Source organism: Bombus pyrosoma, linkage group LG15, assembly GCF_014825855.1.
Source record: "Bombus pyrosoma isolate SC7728 linkage group LG15, ASM1482585v1, whole genome shotgun sequence".
NCBI lineage: Eukaryota > Metazoa > Arthropoda > Insecta > Hymenoptera > Apidae > Bombus > Bombus pyrosoma.
The window spans coordinates 7,883,434-7,893,239 of NC_057784.1; the positions used below are offsets into that span (position 1 = coordinate 7,883,434).

The window sequence follows — 9,806 nt, forward strand, 5'->3', positions numbered from 1 at the left end:
GTTATTTATTTCTTCGAGGATTTTTAAACACCAGTCAAGCCAACGCTATTGTTGCGAGTAGAACGTTCGAGGGCCAGGGCCATAATTCTTCTCCGCTATTTTTGGGTCGATAGCTTTTATAAAAGATGTCGTGGTCTATCCATCAATTCTACTGGGAAATTGATGATTATGTACAAAGGATACGAACGAGAATATGGGAGAACGAGATATGCAAAAACTATTCGAGATAAAAAGCACCGAGAATTTCCATTTTCTGCAAAACTCGAACGTACGTGGGGCGATTTTTTTTTCTTTCTACATGGATATCGGTCATGAGATTCGGTTGCTGCCTCGCCTCAGAACGAATTTCCAATATTTTTTGTAATGTTACACAATTCGCTGTTAGAAGAACGTTACCCGTTAAGACTGAATGCGTTAAATTTCAATGGAATTTTTCTCCGTCGTTCATGAATCAAGAATGGACGAGCCGATGCGAAACTTTTACGTGGCGATAAAAGCGAGAGAACAATCCTTCTCGAAATATAACGTAACGAGGATACCAAATACCAGATTTAAATAATAAGGAAACATAAAAAGAAGATCGCCGAATTGAACGTCTCTTCCTTATTATTTCTCGTTGTGCCTCGTTGTGTGTCCTGCAGGCAAAGTAATCTCACGATAATTTCAAGCAAACGAAGAATAAGTCTTTGTCGATACTAAATAAAGCGATTTTGAAACTCTCAGCTGTGATGATAAAGCACGACAACATCGAAAAGGCACGAGACATTTTTCCCATAATCAAGACACCTCTTCGTGCAACCGGAAACAGGCCTCGACAATGCCTGGTCGCTCGATATTCTTTCACGCAGCTGCGCTTTCTTTAATGAAACTTTCATAAATCCGGCGGAGCCTAGTACTTTGTGATTGCTCGCGGAATTAGACAACAAGAAGCTCGTAATCGGGTCTGTCTACCGTCTATTCGGAATTCTCGTCCGTTCCCCGAGGGTATTCAGGCATCGTTGCTTTGTACACGACCAGTCGAAGAGGCTAAAGCCGACCGAAGTTCTGTCTCGAACACGCAACGACAAGGGGCAAGTCCTGGCCAGGCGAATGCTATTAAAAGCGTGGCCGGTGTGGCAAGAGCTAGCGCGTATTAAGAAGCTTCCCTACGACCCGAATAAACGTCACAACGACCAACTAATACACCGTTCCGCGCAGTTGCCGGAATAGAAATGGCTCCGCGAAGCGTAAAACATTGTAATCCCGATGTAGTAGCGGTGCAACCGAGTTATCTCCAGGGAAAGCCCGGAACTTCAAGGCTTCTTTCGCGCAATAAAGTCGCGCCGACATCGCTATATTCGCTATTTCGGTTCCAACGTAATAAGACCAACGAACGCGAGCATATGGTAGTCGACGCGACTACCACCTTAATTTTGAACAACGAATAAGCTACGTTTCTAACTTACACAGCCTGTAGCGATTCCATGCACCGTTGTACAATTTGGGAGTTGCTTTCGACGAGTTTTTCGTACTTTATGCAGTTTCCAGCGAGACCACGTTTTATCGTTTTATCGGCCAGATATTTCTTCTTCTTTGCGAATGATATTATGTCGAAGTTATTGCGAAGCCTTCTTGTGTATGTTTATGAAAGGGCGTGTAAAAAGATCGGAGATCCATTGGAAACTTTCCAAGCCTTTTAAATGATAAAGTTTAGCAATTTAGTCGCTTGATGGTCTATCGATAGACGTACAGCAGTTAAATTTAATAGTTGAATTAAAAGTAAGAAACGTGTGATTCTGTGGGATATCGATCTACGTGAATTTCTGTTCCATTCATTCTGCTTCCTGTTTTTCGTTTTCTTGCGCTGCACCCTGACAAAGATGAACAGCAAGAGTAAAACACTTCGAAAAACATCGATCTCGTGGATAGAAAAACAGAATTTTTTCCTGGGAAAGTATTGTTCTCAGTGGGAAACGGGAAGAACCTTCATTTCTCATTTTAAATAAAATTCTCTGTATAAGCTACGTTGGCTTGCTTTCGCGTTAGAAGTAAAGGTTTTCGGCTTTGTACAAATGATAGAAAGAAACAGGTTGAACCAGACAGAGATTCCAAGGAGGAACAATTAGTTCTCAGTGTCCATTTCTTCAACCAACTTACGTACTAATGGCTCTCGGTAACGTTTCTAAAATTGACGGTTTGGCAAAAAGGACGAGAAATTTCCATAAAAGAAGATTAGATCGAACGATTAAACGAGAACGAATTTACGTTTCATTAAATCCACCTACATGATTCATGGATGAAGCTGTTCCACGGTAATTTTTGGATATCGCGAATATACATATATATCTGTTCTAAATCATGCGGTCCCGAAGTTGAACCATTCAGCGTAAAAGATAAATTCTAGGAGGCCCCTGTTCTTTCAAGGAGATTCGTCGATTGACCTGTGCGTTTCTGGTTAATCGATCAAGTTCGACCTCGACCATAAATTATCGTGATTCCATTTGAGCTTGAACCCTGAGGGATCCTATGTCGTCAATTCTAAGGAAAGGGGGAGGGAATTTAAATGCGAAGATGCTTATAATCTTTATCGCTTCTCGCTTCCCCTTTATGGACTTACAAAAATTGCATCTACTGATTAATTAAATCTTCGGAGACACCACTATCATTCTTCAGTCCGATATTTACCGCCATCCATTCACCGTATAACGGAATAACGGTGTTTTCATCCAATTTTCTCGGAATACTTTATGTTCATAAAAAGATGATATTATCGGGTATTTAAGAAAGATGCAGCGATATGAAAACGAGGAAAACGTTCTGTTGCAAGAAGGTCCCTGTCGTTGCATACATCAGCGAGAAAATGAGAGGAGATGGAAAATGAACGATAAGCCGAGAGAAAACAGGCGAGAGAGGAAGAGAGAAGATAAATTGGAAAAGTGGATTGAAATCGAAGCGGAATCGGGTTTTTCGTCGATCCAGCTTGTTACAGTTATAGCGATCGTTAACGTTACAAAGATTATCTAACACCGGTTCGGGCTCGACTCGTTCATCAGTCGCTGTCAGATTTAACTACGTACTACTCGATTTTGCTTCGAGGGCGTAGCCCGGGTTAGCTCTCGTACATCGAAACGAACGCGCGATAAAACGATCCGATTAAAAGCTGATTTTCCGACTGATTTTGAGCCCGACCAATCTTCCCAGAGGCCCTAAGTACACTGGATGGAAAGGATAGAGGTTCGACTAACGGAAATCAACTTACCCTGAGATGGTTTCGCATTTCGAGTCGGGCATTTTCAATCAATCTTGGCGGGGAACTCGGCCTGATCGTAAAGTTCCCTTTAATGTATCGAGCGTAGAAAGTCTTGGACAGAGATTGCTCCTCCTTCGAAACGTTATGTTCGATGTCATAAACAGCGATAAAACCATGCACAGGCTGCTGAACCGCCGACGAATTCGTGGAATTTGATCGTAAAGGAAAATATCCGACGAACGTCCCAACGTCATCTTTCAAGCTTAATTCACCCTCTCCTTGAGAAGCAGTCGAGCTAGTAATCGGTGAAGAATGGATGGAAACTGCTATCCTCTTAAATGAAACTGGAATTCCAGAGTGGATGGATTAGAAGATGAACTATCTACCGGATAGAGGAAGAAAGGGAACACTGACTGATTCGTGTATAATGATCTGTTTTGTGCAATTTGGGGCGCGATTAACAAGTAAACTAGCTACATTACCAGGGGATGGGTTTCCTTAAAGTTTGATTCTATTCCATGGATGAATTGTAATTGTCCTTCTATCAAGCGTTTGATATTTGAGTAGTATAAGATCCTATTCTCAGTCTAGCGGATGTTGAAATGTAACTGTAAACATTTTAAATATAACAAGTGGAATTTTCTAGTTAAAATGAAAAGATATATCTACATGTAGTGTCCATTAAGGAAACATAGTAAAAATTTGCAGTACTAAGTACATACGTCATTCTACTTGGCGGATTAAATTCGTGATACGTTTAATGGAGATGGCATTACGATTAATAGCACGCTTTCAACTATCATATAACCGTTAACCCTGACATGTTTGTTTGACCAGCAAGCGCGCAGTTTCCATCAAATTTGCGAGTATACGTGCTGTAATATTTATCGAAGGAAGTTCCTTTAGCTTCGCTTTACCAAATAACACTGGCAATAGCACGTGCGAGGAATTTATTATAATCCAACGTGCAACGATCTACAAACGGTTTTCGTTTGTCTTTGATGTCCCCGAAATATCTTTGTTACGAGTGAAACATAAAATAAGCTTATCACAGAAAATACTACGTCGGTTACCAAAAGGAAAACAACGAAATATATGCCACTGACTTTAAAGTATAAAATAGTTGAAAACAATGATATTTCACAAGGACAAGATAAATAATAACATTTTGTAATACATTCTCGTTCGCTTACCTCGGCTCGTCAAGCAAAACTGAAATCGACAGTGTGTTATTCCATCCAAAATATTTGTCACGACGCCGTTCCATCATCGAGAAGATTCGCCATCCAACCTGACTTTCGCGAACCATCCATCGATCTGACTGGCTTTCCGTATTTCGGACTTTGACAAACTCCGATGCTGTGGACGCTTACTGCACACACGAATTGCTTGACAATGAATTATCCCAGTGAATACATATCAGCCACTAAGCATCGGTCGATCAGCTAACCTGATTATGCTCGCACAACTTCGAACACGTATTTTCTCGAACTACTCGATTCAGTAACACACTTTCGCGATTACTTCGATTTCTCCAACCTATACTTTCCATAGTAAATTAATCGATGTCTTAAAATTTATACACGATTGCTTCAAAAACAAACAATTCGATTGCTTTGTTATACAATTAGTAATGTAACACTAGTTACACAATTGACGCAAGGGGTCCGTGTTTACGACACAACGTACAAGCGACGCAATCGCAGTGGCGTCTCATTTCGGTGGTTGTAAGAATCAACACGAAACGGCTCTGCGATCGATATTCCGGTCGATGATGCGCGCGCAGCACTGTTTACCAGTTTGATTTGTGATACGCATATCGTGTAGTTCTACGCTCGATTTTACCGTGGCTTTTAGTGTTCCCATTAATGTTGCAAGAATATAAAGGATTTTTTTATGAGATTACCAGAAGCTGGCTATTCATAATTGTTGGATGTGGTAAGTCAAGAGTTTCATATTTAAACATTTTGGAGTTTAATATTTCAGCGTTCTTTCGAAGCACATTAGTCGCCATATAATATTCGCATAAATTTCAATCGATCGTGGTATAATATAATTTTCGAAGAACATATAACGAGTTTGTTTCTTAAATATTTTAGAAGTGGAACTTCGACATGAAAAAAGAATAGAATTTAGTAAAACAAATAGGAAAGATATTTTCCATTGAATTTAAGAGGAACAATTCTATTGAAATTTAACCTTATACATAATTTTCATGGGTACTGACAGATGCTATGTTTTGTTCGTATCCGGTTCTATCTAGTGTTTTTAATTTATGGTAGTGTCAGTAGAATCCTTGGTGTTTATTGTTTATTTTCCCCGACTTCTTTGATTAATATAGATTAATTTCTGTTTGATCGATTTTGTTTCGTGTAATTTCTTTCTGTAATTCAATTTTCAAAAGGCATAATTACATTACATTTACATTTACATCTTAAGAAATGATATTAATAATGGCTTCAAAAGATGAATTTAAAAATGTAAGAAATTAGGAATCCTAGTGACAAGTTAACTTGTTTTCCTGGCTAATAGATTAGGCAAACTATGGTACTTCAAATTCTGTCAAACACCTCTTCAACCTCTTGATCGTCTACATAGAATGTAGAGAATTTTTGAAGTTGAGTTTGATGGCGCGATGTGCTCATTGTCATTCAAATATGAACTGAACGTAACGATATATATACCCGTAAAATCTGGAATAAAGGTAGCCATTTCGACTAGGGATAACATTTATTAGGATGGTCGCGGTAGAGGCTCGACTTTAATCTGTTTCTTTACGATCAGCAAAAGAAACTGCGATCCTTTCGTTCGATATTGAGATATTCGACGTGTCGGCATTCGGCTCGATATATATAGTTCATGTAAAGTTCGCAAAGCAGCAAAACCAGCCACCTGAAATCTATGGATTTAATTTTACGGGAAGCCGAGAGAAACGCTGAGCCAACATCGTAAAATCTCTGAAAGTATCCTCTTAGCTTGGATTTCTTCGAGCAATCTGTAATTAGATCTGTATCATTTCCAATGGAAATTGTGACGGATGGAAGCCCATATCAATTATACGCTCTCTCTGTCTCACTCTCTCTCTCTCTCTCTCTCTCTCTCTCTCTTCCTGTTTACGACATTGAAATATCGAATTAAGCGTGACGCGATAATTGCTCGACCGATGAACGATTACGGTTCTCGAAAATCTAAAATCTCCTGATTCTAGGGAACAATTGCTCGTAATTTCTTATCTTATATTCCTCCTCCTCTACTTCGATATCGCTACATACTGCCCTCCTTATCCTATTATAAAATTGAAGTTTCGTTGTATTTTTCGTCTCCGTTTTTCTTCATTCAGTTAAAAATATTTATGAGACAAAGGGAAATTCGTAATTGTTAAAAATTGAAACGTATACAGTGGCTACAAAAAGTATTCGTACATATTCTTATTTTCCAATGAAATATTTCTTTTATCAACTTCTACGTTTCATTTTCGTAGTATCAAATTTTTCTAGTCATATGAGAGAACTATTAAATGATATGAAATTTATGAATCTGAGATTTTTGATCTGAGTTTTTTACAGTTACCGTACTTTTGAGAGAGACAAACAGAAGCAGTTCCAAGTTGAAAGTGCATGGCTGTAAAAGGGACTCGAGATTTTTATTTCCTCAAGAGTGTTTCCACTTACATGTTTCGGCACTCGAAATGTGTGAAGCTTTAGCTGCTTTTATGCTCGCATTGTATTATTTCCATCTAAACTACAATTCAAAGCCAAACGATAGTTATTTGGATAATATCGATTTCGATGTGTCATTTATTAGAGATGCAGTATTTCACATGCATTGGTAATTCGGTTAATCAACCAGTTAGTATGAAAATTACCAGATTTAATATCGTGTCGACACCGGTGATAGTAATGAAAGATCGAATCCTCGGAGACTCGACCGAAAACTGACACTAATTAAATATCGTAGCAGTATTAACTCGTTCAATAAAGAGCCATAACAGTCTCGTGAAGAGGGTGGGTGGGCAGTCTACGGAATGCACGCGATACGAACGTAACATCGCGGCCTCTTTTCATTCAATTACTTATAAACTTGTACATTACAAGTGTAATTATTGTTACACAAAAGTTGCACCGTTGTAGATGTCGCGCTGTACCGCGTGGTTAAACAGGACCGGCACAGAAAATACGATTTCGATTAAATTACCTTGTTGACATTGTCTCTCGTTGCTCGCTTATTATCCTCTGATGTGTATTTTGTGTTTGTATTATATTTAACAAATAACGCGACGAGCTTCGTTGGATGATAGAAATTTATCTTCATTTAAAATGATTGAGTTTCTATTTAATTTTGCATTAAACGTTATTGAATATTCAAAAGAGAATGAAAAATAATATTTTCCATAAATTCAAGGCGTATAGGATACTTGAATGTATAGGAGCATACTTGAATGAAAAATTATCGCGTTAGTATTGCACTTGGATCAATGGATTGGTTGTATAGGTCCATGCGTGGACGAACAGTGTAATCAAAGTTGGGATCAATCCGTTGATTTATTTCGACCGGTATAAATATCCGCTTTCCACTCGGTACATTTTCACACCTCTACGCACTGTGTCGCGTCGATAACGAAACACGTCATTTTAACGAGGCCATGCGTCAGAAATATCCCATCAAACCGTCATGAATAATTCCTTTCTTTTGTTCAATCGCGCGTAAACCACCCAATTCCAATTATCCTTCCCTGTGGTCAACAATGAAAACTTCTTTTCTAAAGAGTTTGCTTGACTTACATATTCATACAGATCGTTTTTCTTTTTTTACTTTTTAAGTATTCACATTGATTTCCATTACCATTTATTACCGAATTACCATTTATATACAGCTCGTTCACTATATACACATGTATGAACACAAGATACTTTCAGCATCAAGCATTTTGTTCGAGTGTGGAAATCTGCAGAAAATATTTTCTTGGCTAACGATATTCTTGCTTATGGTATCGCAAGTTATTTCTCGCAATATCGTTCTCCATACTTCACACTTTATTCCCTTCTATTCTCTTCCGTTCGTCCTTCATGATGCCGAACAATTTATTTCTGTTTCTTCGTAACAAGCAAAGAATCTTCTTGCCCGTGTTCAAGCATATACCTGGATCAGACATCGAAGCCAGTTTTCTATTTCTGGGCAAATCCTACACTTTGCTTTCTTGTAACAAATCCCACGCTTTTGTTCTGAATGGCTTCACCTTCTCGTGCCTCACCTTTACGATGATACCCTTCTTCGCTAACGACATTTTCCCAGTGTTTTCCCTTTGTCCAGAGATTCGGTGTCGGCAGTAGAGTCGACTTGAAACTTCGTTTCTCTCTCTTCGTGCCTCTGATCCAGAAAATCCTTAGTTGGTGGGATGTATACGTGGCCATGTGAGTTGGTGCGTGTGCGGCCACGGTTACGTAAACGTGTTTGCAAGGTGAACGTGGGCTAGTCGATGCGAAGAGAGTTATAGTCGCTGGAGAGACTGTGGCTGGGTTCCTTCGGAGCGAATATTTCCGCGGGTCGGGAATACAGATGCCTGGCAAATGGCGAGATAGGAAATGGAGAAGGCAGAAAGGATGACTGAACAAGGAAGAATATAGTGAGTCAACAAGGAACGATCAGGAATGAAGGGAAACGCGATGTGTCTGAAAGCCCTAGGGTGCAAGGAATTGGATTAAAACTCGAAATCGAGTTGTCCTCTTCTTTCGCGTTCAGCCAAATTTACTTTGCAAACATTCCATATCCTCGGTCGGCGCGATACGTCAGTTTTTCGGTTCATCTTCCCGTCATCGTTTATTCTCTTTACCATCCTATCATCGTTGTTTTCTTTTCGCACGCTTATTGTTCTTTTCATTCGCACTGTTTTTATTTTCTTACCACCTTCGAACCTTCGCGCGAAACTCTCTATCCAACTGAATCTTTTTAAAAGGCGAATCCGAACTGTTGATAGTAGCGAAGAAAACGAGTTAACGCTTGATATCGTGATTCCATTACGAATGATCGAGACCGATTTTCAAATTTCCCCGATCTTTCCTGATAGTTCAGCCGGACGTTTAATTTCATTCCGAGAGTAACGTTAAGTGCTAGAGGAAATTTGCCGGATCCGCATCGACTCGGCGGTAAATTTCATTTGCGTCTCAATGTCCGTGTCGTACCTTCGTCTTGACTAATTAACGTTGCGTTGATTTCGTTTGGCTCGCTTTCCATCCTCGCCGTTGGATAACTCATTCTACGACATTCTCGAAACCGAATCGAGATATCCTTTGTTCGTCTACCGCCCTCTTAAGGATTCACTTCCTTCCCTTCATTATGTCTCGCTCGTTTCTTTCAAACGTTTCCACCCATTCGTCCTTTCCCCTTTGTCTGTTACTTTCTCGTGTTCCTTTGTTGACTGGCCTGTCGATCGTCGAATGGGATGCCTTCGATCCTGTCGTTAGAATCTTTTCCAATAACACGTTTGCTCGTAGCCCCGCGACGGCCAATCTCATTTGCACGTAGGAATTCACATTCATCCGACATTCCAAACCGCGTTCTTTGCCGATTAGTATTCCGA

The 9,806-nt window shown here is 39.6% G+C and overlaps 1 long non-coding RNA gene across 1 annotated transcript in view; it reads right to left on the bottom strand.

Annotated features, from left to right (window-relative positions):
* LOC122576050 overlaps nt 1–4,817 on the bottom strand; it is a 43,990-nt gene extending 39,173 nt beyond the window's left edge. Inside the window, exons 1-3 of the long non-coding RNA XR_006319640.1 lie at nt 4,680–4,817; nt 4,423–4,601; nt 3,239–3,573 (exon numbers count right to left, since the gene is read on the bottom strand). This is a non-coding gene — a long non-coding RNA (uncharacterized LOC122576050). The remainder of the gene's footprint in view (nt 1–3,238; nt 3,574–4,422; nt 4,602–4,679) is intronic.
* Between the last annotated feature and the right edge of the window lie 4,989 nt (nt 4,818–9,806).